General features: G+C 43.7%; 1 protein-coding gene across 21 annotated transcripts in view; it reads left to right on the top strand.

The window, feature by feature from the left end:
• The window catches only part of ARPP21 (cAMP regulated phosphoprotein 21), a 239,183-nt gene that overhangs the window by 139,581 nt on the left and 87,210 nt on the right, over window positions 1-12,392 (top strand). The gene's annotated exons all lie outside the window — the stretch shown is intronic.

The raw sequence follows: 12,392 nt of genomic DNA, 5'->3' as shown, positions 1-12,392 counted from the left end.
CAGTCTCTTGCAAGGAACTTAACACAGTATCTTGGAATGCTGATTTTCTTTACTTCCTAGTGCCACCACTTTGCCACAGAAATCAGCTGGTTGCTTTACATGCCTCCTGAGAGCATACAGCTAAATAACCCAAGTGTATTTGAAAGATTGTCTCTTCCCTTGTTCTGGCTGTCTCTGCTTCAAGAGTTATTTTCTGCCCAACCTGTTGGTTCCCCTCCACCGCCTGCCACCATTCATTCCCTTTTCCTTCTCTTCTGCCTTCCTTGTTCCACTTCATTTTCTCTTCACAGAGTTTTCATGGGGTATGAATTCCTTCTGAGGGTTCAAATGCATTGCAAAATTCCTGGCAGGTTTAACTTTGCTTTATGCTGTCTTCTGTGAAGCTGTGTGAAGCTGGCACAGGTTCAGTATGAAGTTCCCTGGCTGGTGTAACAAAGACTCAGTCCTGTGCCCTTGCCTAACCAGCGTCACTTCTTGTGCCGAGTGCCTCATGTATTAACCGTCATGGACTGTAGCCTTCCTCTCCCTCTTTACCTATGAACTACATTATGAAGAGGAAGTAATTACCACTGGGTAATGAGCTTTTGGTATCTGGTATGGGAACAGGAAAGCTCCATTTGAAAATTGTGTGCTTCCTATATTCAGTTAGTAGGAGAAATAAAAACATTTATTTCATTTACATACCCACTAGTTCAATGATTCGTTTAGATGCAGCTGCAGAGAGTTCTGCTTGGGTTTTAGTTCCTCCTATACAAGGCTAGAGGGATGACTTTAATTTTGCAACGCCAGAACCTGAGCCCAGACACCTTGGTATTTGTTTCACTGAGCCCTCAAAGTCCTCCACGTGCATGAAGTAAGTTTAAGCTCATGGATGATTTATTTTTGATCCTTTGCAGGCTACCCTTGAGGTACACTGACACCTGTAAAACAACACCTAGGCACTGATCTTTTTAAAGGCTTGAATCAAGTGTGCACCTACATTCTGATTGTCAGAAGTCAAGAGAATTACTGTGGCTCGATAAAACTAACATTCAGGCTGCTAAGGTTTAGCCTCAGGGTCTGGTAATACCTTCCCCTGTGCAAGAGCTGTTTGGAGCAAGCTGGGTGTGCAGCAAACCACTGTTCGTTTCTGAGCTGGACATGAGGAAAAATAAATTGGTCTTAAACAAGACAGTCAATGATAATTGAATGCTTTATAGGCATTCCTCTCTCTCTACAGTTCTCACTTTTCACGTCTCTGTCACCCCTGTAGTGCACCAACTGCTGCAGATCTTTTCTCACAGCCTTGCCTTCTCCTGGTTGACTTGATAATGTGATAATATCACATTAGTAACTGATAATGCCTTGCTTGACTGCACGGCTGTCATCAGAGAGAGGTGCTACTGGAAGCGCTGCTGCAGATGCCTGCCCTGTGCTTCTGGTGAGGAGGGCACTGAAGTCTTCTTCTAGTCAGAAATTTATCCAAGTGCCCTGGTGAAGCTGTGGCTGCTTGTGTGGTGGGGATGGGCAAGGCCTGAGCTAGTATCTTTGTGGGCAAGCTCAGTGGGCAGGATGTTGCAGGGGTAAAAGGGCTCAAATGGCCCTTTCAGCTGCACTCTTGTGAGGTGGAGGTGAGGCGCGGAGCCGGACAAATTGGTTCTGGCACCATTTCTGCCTGGTTCTTCCAGAAGTAAACACAGGGCTTTGCCCTGCTGTCTGACAGTGAGCGCAGCTGGTTTGTGAGCACCACCCAAACTGCAGATGGTTTCATTTCTGCAGTGATTCAGTGTCAGGTAACTGGATTACACGAAGCTCTTATTGCATTGTGGTACTTCCAGTGTGTTATTTACATTATTTTGATACTGCTGTAAAATAAAGCTTTGTGGAAGTAGCTCTTTTCATAACTGGGGGAGATGACATGTTGTTTGGGTTTTTTGTTGGCTTTCTTTTTAAACATCCCTGGCTGTGACAGAAAATAGATTGTTATTATCCAGCTTGAATCAAGGCTGATGAGATTTTATTCTCTGCAGCAGATATTGTGTGAGTTCCACATGTGAAAGCATCCAATTTTATTGCGTATGTTCTGCAGTTCACTACTCTGAGGAGACAGTTTGGTACGGTTCAGAGTCAACACCAAACACTGGGAATGCATTGACTCTATTAATTACTACTTGAACAGTATCCATAATACCAGAGAATCTGAAGAGCAGCTGAGATGCTCTTTCATGTGGTTATGCTGTGCTGTAAGCCTGAGCTTTGATAGCTTTATGTGAATTTATGGAAGGGCCCCATAGATACTCTGAAGATTTGCATTCTGACAATATTATCTCTTTCTGGCATATGATTTCCAGAGTACTGTAGCTACATACTGTGGAGAGAGAAGACTATTCTTGCATACTCAAGAATCCATAAAGCCTGCACTAGCTGTGACTTGTGTGTGTGTGCTTGTTTGGGAAGAGTATATGATGCTGCAAAGTCACTGTATGGGCTTAAAAAAGCACCTTGTGGCTTACTCCTCTGGCCAGGTGGAGGGTTTGTGTCACATCTCTGCTCACGCTCACAGGCACTGAGTAGTTTCCTGGCTCCAGGCAGTGAGTTGCATTTGTTCTGTTCATGAGAGACCTCTAGAGCTTGCTGCCACAGGTGCTTAGAGACACAAGTGTCAGAAGGGTTGATGCTCTGAGATGAATGAGGTGGATGGGAGGACCTGGCAGCAGTGCTGCTGTAGAGTCACCACAGTACGGAGCAGGGGACAAGGAATGGAATGGATTGGGGCATTTCATTTCTTTCATCAGTTGACCATCTTAGGGCACAGATCGACTTCGAGGTCCCTGTGCCTGTCAAATGCCAGCTTTTAAGGGGCATTTGAGAAAGTGTTTGCTGAAGAGACTGCAGCTGGAAGGAGGGCTGCAGCTTGTCTGGTCATCCATGCTGCTTTACAGAGAGTGGAAATGATAGTAAAAATGTATTGCAACTCGAATCTCTCTGGGATTGCAATCCTGCAGCTTTTGCAAGCTCCCTGTGAAGCCTTTTTAAAATACAGTGCAGTTCTAATGGCAGTTTTGCAGTCTGAAGAGTATTTGTGATGAGGAGCTTAAGCTAAGGTGCCTCTCTTTAATCATATTATTGGAAGGTGGAAAAAAAAACAAGTCAATTATTTTGGATAAGAAATCTTAAAGCACAGAGATGACCTCAACCACCCAAATGTTTTTTAACCTTCATAAAGTCTCCGTACTCTGCCTTTCATTCCAGAACAGTGGATTTTGAAAACCAATTCTCTTTCCATATATTTTTTTTTTCACTTCAGACTAAGTTAAAAAATGAGAATAACTTCAAAAAAATAAATTCCATTTTCTGTGGTTTTCTATCTTTACAAGTCCTGCTTAAGTAACTTGTCCAGCTTTTGAAATCTTATCCTCAGCAATATACATTGGAAAAGTTGATTAGAAAATGAGGGAGGATTTTTGTTGGTTTGACTCTAAAAACAAAGTCAAAGGGCTCTTAAAAATGGCAACTCTGCTTTATTTTCAGTGTGAAACTGCTGTTGTGTCCTGGTTGTAATGTGTGTTTGCCTGTCATCTGTGTCTGCCTGTCATCTCTAAAGATACACAGAAACATACAGACAGCTCAAGGCAGTGAAATATGATACCAACAGAAGTTTGGAATCGAGGTGCTATGTTGGACAGGGTGTCCCAAATTGGGGCCAACAAGAGTCTGTGTGCCACCTTCTGTTCTATGTAGTCCTCCTAATTCCTAGATACTTCAGAGCTTCTTTGCAGAGCTGTTCATATTATTACACCTATCAGTTCAGTCAGATTCATTCATTGGGTTATCTGTAGATAGGTGGAGAAATGTAGGTGAAGTGTGTTTGATGTGCTTGGTAAATGAAAAGGGTTTTCATTTAGCTGAGATCATCAGCTGTGTGAGAAGGATGTCTGTAGCACAGCCCACGCCTGCACTCACGTACACCTTTATATAAGCATGAGTGGCAGGGCTCATCAGGATTAAGAAGGTGGTCATGTTTAGACATTTTCCTACATTCTGAGGGTGTAACATAGCTATTACTAACTTTATACCAATACTCACAGCCTCAGTTATGACTAACTTTTTTTTCCAAGAGCGTTGTGAGTTATGATCCTTGTAATAATTCACTTTTCTTCCTACTTTGTTAGTATCTGAATGTTAATACAGCCTTGGACCAAGTCAGAAGGCTTCTTGGTGCCTTTGAGATGCATCAAATGCTTTGGGCAGCATGAAGATGCTGTGTTTCTTACAGCTGTTCCTTAAAATCTAGAGCTGAGCTGTATCAGAGGAAGGAGACATAATGCACAGCGTATATAGCTTTAATAACCTGCCAGACCCTCATTGTTTATGTCATGCAATCTGTGTCCTTCTGTCTCCTTTTTGTGGAGGTGGTTTGAATTACAGCAACCTGAAAGGATGTTGTGGTGAGGCTGCTGCTGGTCTCTTCTCACAGGTAAACAGTGATAGAACAAGAGGGGATGGCCTCAAGCTGTGACTGGGTAGGTTTAGACTGGACATTAGGATCCTAACATTTTTTCCCAGCAAGAGTGGTCAGGCATTGGAATGGGCTACCTGGGGAGGTGGTTGAGTCCCCAGTCTAGAATGTGTTTGCAGGTCGTTTGGATGTGGTGCTTGAGGATGTGATTTAAGGGTGAACTTTGTAGAGTAGGGATAATGGTTGGACTTGGTGATCCTGAGGGTCTTTTCCAACCTGAATGTTTCTGTGTGATTGTGTATGTGTGAATTGTAAGAAAGAGGAAAGGTTCTCTTCAGCTTTCTGTTGTGCCTGCACTGAGGGCTCTTGCTGTAGATCACATCAATGCCAGCAGAGGTATGCTTTGCTAGTTGCACCACTTTAAAAACCTCAGCTTTTGTGAAGGCTCCTACAGACATGTCAGTAAAATGTCACTCACTGAACACTGACAGTTTCAGTAAGGAATAGTTTCTAGACACCTTTTTTTTCAGTAGGCTGAAATGCCAAGAAGACTTCCGTGAGATGTCAAATATTACAGTTTCTGGAGTGTGCAGAAAAGTTTGCCTTTCCCCTTGACTGAATGAGGCACTCAGAGTAAATGAGTTTAATTTCTTTTAAGCAGTTGTTTGCTGATGGGAAAGACAGGACTTCTTTTCACACACAATTTGTAACACCTCTTTTTCAGCTGGGACTATGGTAGTAGTTACAGCTGTGTCCTTGAGTGCTTTTAGCTGTTTTGTCCAATCTCAGAGCAGTTCAGTGTTTGCTAAAGCACATGGAGCACAATTTTGTTGAAACACAGCAGGGAAAGCGTATTGCATCTGCATTTAAGCCTCTTGTGCTATCTTTGATTATCATATCTGTGCAAAGAGTAGGGATCTCATGAAAGCAGAATTTCTTCTATGGCCTACATATGAACACCATTATTTCTGGATTGGTTGGTTGTTTTTTCACTGGAGTCTTGCATCACTTTTCTTCAAGGACTCTGCTCCATTCATAGTATCATAGCACCATAGAATTGTCAGGGCTGGAAGGGATCCCAAGGATCATCCAACTCCCAACTCCCCTGCCATGGGCAGGGACACTTCACACTAGATCAGGCTGTGCAGAGCCACATCCAGCCTTGCCCTTAAAGACCTCTGGAGATGAGACTTTCATTACCACCCTGGGCAAACTGTCCAGTGTCTCACCACTGGCATAGTGAAAAACTTCTTCTTAACATCCAAGCTGAATCTACCCACTTTGAGTTCTGCTCCATTCCCCCCCCAGTCCTATCATTACCTGACATCCTATAATGTTCCTTCCCAGCTTTCTTGTAGCCCGATTCAGATACTGGAAGGTCACAATAAGATCTCCTTCAAGCCTTCTCCTCTCCAGACTGAACATCCCCAACTCTCTGTCTCTCCACAGGAGAGGTGCTCCAGCCCTCTGATCATCCTCGTGGCCCTTCTCTGGACACACTCCAGCACGGTTTCCTGTCTCCTATTTAGTTACTTCTCTCCCATCTCCATTACAGAATAGTTGCTCCTTGACTGCTAAGACATAAGCAGAACCTTGAGGATATTTATAATTCCCCTCTGATTTACTGCTGCTGTTGCCCAATCAATACACCAGTGCCATATGTTACAAATGCATGGGGAAATGCATCACAGTGGATGTGTGCAGCTAAAATGGGAAAACCTGATGACAGAGAAATAACACTGTCCCTGGCCAAGACATTTTGTTTAGGCTTTTAAAATGAGCTAATACATTATGCAACTAAGGATTTAAGAACATCAGTGAAACAAAAACGTGTAATAATGAGTTTCTGTAGCCACACAGTAACATATGTAGCATTTGCATAACAAATCACATCGGTTTTCATGGGATTTATTTCCTTTTTGAACAAAAATAATCTGATTATTTCTGTCTGGGGTTCAATTAGGAACATGATCAGGAAAAGAGCCCTTCTTTCTTTTTTTGCTCCCCAGCCCAGTGGTAATTGTGTTTAAGCTGCAGGAGCCCAGTGTCCCAGGAGTGGGTGCTGTGATGCTTAGGTTTTAGCCTTTAGCTCAGGAAATGTCTGTCTCCAGCACTGGCCTGAGCTTCCCAGTGCACTGTGATGCCTCAGGTATTCCTGCCCTATGGTGGAGGGTTGCTTCTCTTTTATCCAGTCCTGTGGTGATAGGATTCAGGGCATCCATATGATAATGGCTATTAGGGATTTCATCATAGAATACAATAGAATCAACCACGTTGGAAGAGACCTCCAATATCATCCAATCCAACCTATCACCCAGCCCTATCCAATCAACTAGACCATGGCACTAAGTGCCCCATCCAGGCTTTGCCTGAACACCTCCAAGCACAGCGACTCCACCACCTCCCTGCGCAGCCCATTCCAATGCCAATCACTCTCTCTGCCAACAGCTTCCTCCTAACATCCAGCCTAGACCTTCCCTGGTACAACTTGAGACTGTGTCCCCTTGTTCTGTTGCTGCTTGCCTGGCAGAACAGACCAACCCCCACTTGGCTACAGCCTCCCTTCAGGTAGCTGCAGCCAGCAATGAGCTCTGCCCTGAGCCTCCTCTGCTGCAGGCTGCACTCCCCCAGCTCCCTCAGCCTCTCCTCCCAGGGCTGTGCTCCAGGCCCCTCCCCAGCTTTGTCGCCCTTTTCTGTACACTTTCCAGTATATCAACATCTCTCTTGAATTGATCAATATCTTACTAATATGTTGCAGGCAGTTGTTTCAGACAGAAAGTTGCCACTGTTCTGCTAAATGCTTTATTGCAGGTTATGCACATTGATCATTTTTATTTTTGCTGCTTGATGCTCATCTGGAAGAATTTGGGATTTTTTTTCCTTCCGGTCTCTGTTGTTTTGATTTTATTTAAAGTGTTTATTTTCTATATTTTATTGATACTTGAATTTAGCCTTTTTTCTGAGTCCACATTTTCTCATTTTAGTCCCATGCCTGTTTTACAATGAAAGATACAAAAAGATAAACCACAACATTTTGGTACACTTGAGAATCAGTTGAATTGGACCCTTAAATGCTGGCTTCATTCTTACTTCAATCAGTGTTAAGTCATATACAGGACCTATGGAAATGACTTGTTCTGTAAATGAGATGTTAGGGTTAATGAATCAGATCTAATAGTTCCAGGATTAAATTTTCATCTAATCTAATTTATCAGAACTAAATTGTTTATAATTAAGGTGGACATGTACTTTGCAGGTGTTCTGTGCTGTAATGAGATATTAGTTAAGCCTTTATCAGAAGCCCTCCACGGTATTCCTCTTTTCCTCTGTTTTTGTTTTCCCCCTTGCAGTCACACCACTTATGCTATTAAGTTCTGACAAACCTAGAAGGTTATTGTTGCCTGCTCTGTGTGGGGAGATGGCAGCTTACCCAGGAGGAGAGTGCCAGGGAATAGCAAGTAGGTAATTCACATGAGGGAAGCTCTTCCTCGCATGAGTAATCAACACGTCTTGATGTGGTCGTCCCAGCTGTAGCAGGAAAGTGCCCATTCATCAAGATGCTGTTTGGTCATTTTTACTTCCTAATCACTGGAGGGACATCAAGAAATCTGAACTGGAGTCTGTGCTTCCCTCACATGTAGCTGTATGTCAGTAGTGGGTGAAATAATGTTTTAAAGCCTGGCTGTCTCAGAAACGAGCTGCTGATACACGAGTGAGCAAGTTCTGGGGGTGGTCCAAATTGGTTTTAGTAATTACCTTTTATACTTCTGTTGCCTGCCTCCAGTTGAATGACATGATCACTAGAAATGAAAAAGTATCTTGAGTTTTGAAAAACCTTGGTAAGCAAAGTCAGCTGTTTCTGCTCTCTGTTTCCAAGGTAGAACCAAGAACAGGCAGACCTCTTCAGGCCAGCGATTGTTACGGGGATGACTTCTGAAACACAAGTCTTTGTGCTAAAGACAGGGGCAGTGTTCATGGCCTGGAGTAAAAATAAGCACAAGAACTTTTAATGGCATTCATTTATGTGCTTGGGGCATTTCACTAGCTTCTTCCCTAGCCAGGTGGCTTTTGGACTCCCATCTTGCCTTCACTGGTAGTCTTCCAGGCTTGAATTTGCTTCTTTTTTCTCTCTCTCTCTTCTTGATATGTTTTGAACTTCTAAGATAGATAAATGTAATTTTAAATAGATGACAGCAGTTATGCAAGGCTGTAATTTTCAGCCACGAACGGAGCACACCACATCCTTAAAATCAAACTTTAATGAATTCTGTAATAAACTGTGCTACCACTTACGAGCCTCAACTAGCTGGCAATAAATTGGCACTGCGCAAGATGCTCAGTCTCAATAGACACCTTTAATATCAAGAACTAAATCAAATCCAGGAGAGTGAGAGAAGAGGAAGCAGGTCCCTCAGGTACAGAAATAATCTTAGCTTGATCACAGGAGAACAACAGAGCATTCTGAAGCACCTGAAGTGGTCCCTGTCTGAGAACGGGCATTGTGCTTCAGCCCTGTCTAGCTGCATTTCAGTGCAGCTTTGGCCTGCCAGCTGCTCTCCTGAGTTCAGAGATAGATTCCTGTATTCTTGCCCCCAGAGACTGAATATTAAAGCCTGTAGTCAGGCATAGCCTCAGGGAGTCAAGCTACACCAAGGTTTTGCATCCATGGATTAAAACAGCATAGCTTTCTGGAATTAAACCATAGGAAAGCTTGTGAGGGTCATGAGTTGTGTGATGATACCTCCGCATTAAATCGCATTCTTTAAACACTATGTACTTAGAAAGCCTTCAGGAGCTGGGCTTTGCTTGGTCCATGCACAGAATGACTTGATATCTTAGAGATTCAGTGTACATCTACTCTATCCATCCTGCAGCCTTCAGCTTCACTATGGGTTTTATAAAGGAAGTGCTGCTGGTGCCAGTCCCACTGAAATCATGCTCATGGGGTCCTAGGACAGAGCATCCTGAAGGGTGGGTGAGAGTGACAGAATAAATGCCACAAGTGCTGAACAAAAAACTCAAGGAGACATTACTTCCATGTAGCATTGCTGGCTCTTCCTTTCTGTTCTGCCAGACTTCTTTGCCACCCCGTGAAAGGGAGAGAAGGCCTGCCAAAAGGACTTGTGTCATTTCACATCCTTGTTTAGCAATAAATACAGAACATGCTTAGACCCCAGATGGTGTCCTGGAAAAAAATGTTAAAGAATCTAGAGTCTTCATCCAGGGGAAATAATGCATTTGGTATGTGCACAGCATCTCAGCCCTGCAAGGATTGCAGCACCTTGAAGGAACTGTTTTGCATGGAGTTAGTTTGCTGGTTTTTTTCTTTTCTTCTTTTTTGATGGTTTTAAATGTTCTTTTATCATCATAACAGAAGTTCTTAGTGACTCATACTATAAAAGCAGCAATCTGTTAATGAGGCATTTACCTTCAAGTGCTTGAAATGCCATCTCGCTTGGTGTTAAATTGTGATAACATAACAATTATCTGTATTTAAATACCCACACTCACTTTTGGTAACTCTGTTTCAGTATTCATCAGCCCCTAAATAAATGAAACCTATTTGAAGGCAGTAATCCTGGGCCCTCATTCTTGGAAAAACATTGTTCTGAATTTCATCCAATAATTTAACCTGAAGGGCTGGAAATCTGCCATTTGTGGTTAAGCTGGGACCTTTCCACAGTAACGATGCTTGCTTCCAGCTCCTGCAAATTCAGAATATCACAGGGTCTTAGGGGTTGGGAGGGACCCAAAGAGATCATCAAGTCCAACCCTCTTGCCAGTGCAGGACCATAGAATCTAGCTCAAGCCACACAGGAACGCTTCCAGATGGGTCTTGAAAGTCTCCAGAGGAGGAGACTCCACAGCCTCTCTGGGGAGCCTGTTCCAGTGCTTCATGACCCTTACAGTAAAGAAGTTCTTCCCCTGTTAAGGTGGAACATCCTGTGCTGAATTTACATCCTTTGCCCCTTATCCTATCACAGGTGTGATGTTTTGCGGGTTCTCTGTCCCTCCACTCTTATGAAATCACCCAGATTAGACTCAGCCAAGCTGGAAATTAAGGAATGAAGCTTTATATTTACATCTTAACACAATACACAAGCAGATATTTACAATCTATACAGCTATGGAGAGAAATACACAAGTTAAAGGTAATACAGAAACACAACAGCCCTCTCAGAAATCAGTGTCCCCAGGAGGGGCTCCCAACCACCCTTCCACCTTCTCCCACCCTGCTACCTTATCCCAGAGTGTACCTTACAGGCAAGATGAGTTTGGAGGATCGTCAAGGGGGGTTAGAAAGTGGAAGGATTAGTTACACTGCAAGAATCCAGGGAGAAAGCACACGCTCTGACAGAGACCCTCACACACTGTTTTGTCTATGTTATGTGTTCTTGTTTTTATACAGGTCAGCAAGCCTATGAGTGGAGTAGACATCACCATTGTTTTCATTTCACAGCCTAGCATCTATTTTGTCTCACTAAAATATTTCAATTTGCCTCAAACTAGCACCACAGGACACAAGTGTGAAGAGTTTTTTCTGCTCCCTCTTGACCCCCAGCCCTCAGATATTTATAAACATCGATTAGATCTTCTCTAAGTCTTCTCTTCACCAGACCAAACAGCCCCAGATCCTTCTGCCTCTCCTCAAAGGGCAGTGTTCTAGCCCCTTCATCATTTTTCCAGCCCTCCTTTGCACTCTTTCAAGCAGATCTCTGTCCCTCTTGAACTGTTCCTGTAGGGGTGGTGAGACACTGGCAGAGGTTGCCCAGGTGGGTTGTGGCTGCTTCCTCCTTGGAAGTGCTCAAGGCCAGGTTGGATGAGGCCTTGAGTGACCTGTTCTAGTGGGAGGTGTCCCTGCCTATGGCAGGGGGTTGGAACTGGATGAGCTTTGAGGTTCCTTCCAACCTAAACCATTCTGTGCATTCAGGACAGAGGCCAATGTGGTGTCAGACTGAGTATCTGGTTTAGGTAAAGGCAAGTGCAAGCAACAAGAAAATGCTGTTAAACCATCAGAACACCTGCATAAGAATGCTCTAAATCCTGATGATGACTCTGCATCCCATTAGCAACAGAGTTTCTCCCCTCTTCTCACCATCTCGTTGCTCTCTTGATGGCATCCCTGTGCAAGAGTGTTTTATGAGCTATTCATTTTGTTTGCCAGATGATGGTCCTGTGGGTATGCAGGGATGGTGGTTTACCTGTTTCTAGCCCTATTACCCCACTTTGCACTTTGTGCTGCTGCTCATTTAATGAGTTGCCCAGGGAGGTGGTGGAGTCACCCACCCGGGATGTGTTTAAGGGTCATTGGATGTGGTGCTTAGGGATATGGTTTAAGGTAAATCTTGTAGAGTAGGGTTAGAGGTTGGACTTGGTGATCCTGAGGGGCTTTTCCAACCTGGATGCTTCAGTTATCCATTCAGGAAAGGAATATTAATGTCCTGTCTCCATTACCTGCATTAAATGAACTGCCAGTGCAGAGTTTATCTTGTCAGACTCTTGTACACTGCAGCTGCCTCTGCTTTTGTACTCACTTTCCTGTGTTGCCTTCCTTCAGACAGCTGCTTTGCTGTGAGGCTTTTGCAGGTGACCTGTGCTGCTGCACTTGCTGGATTTGTCTAATTGCATGAGGCAGCTATCCTGGCCAAGCCAGCCCTTCCACACCTGGTGAGGCTGTTGCTTCTCTTGAAAAGCATCTTGCAACAGCCTGTGCACTGTGGTGCTGTCAGAAACACATGCCTCATGATAAAGATTTATGTGCTGTGTAGAAATCAACCCCGACAGTACCAGACTCTTGATGTGCTCTGCAAATATAGTGACAAAGCCTTCAGAACCAAACGTGCAAAGCTGGTGCTTGTCTCTTTGCTTTTGTGCTTTTGGTGTGGTATCTGCATTTCCTGCCTCTTAGACAGTTATTTCAGAGCTAATTAACTTATTCCCAATGAGTGAAGGT

This window comes from Pogoniulus pusillus, chromosome 32 (assembly GCF_015220805.1).
Source record: "Pogoniulus pusillus isolate bPogPus1 chromosome 32, bPogPus1.pri, whole genome shotgun sequence".
Taxonomy (NCBI): Eukaryota; Metazoa; Chordata; class Aves; order Piciformes; family Lybiidae; genus Pogoniulus; species Pogoniulus pusillus.
This window is presented reverse-complemented; position numbering and strand designations above follow the sequence as displayed.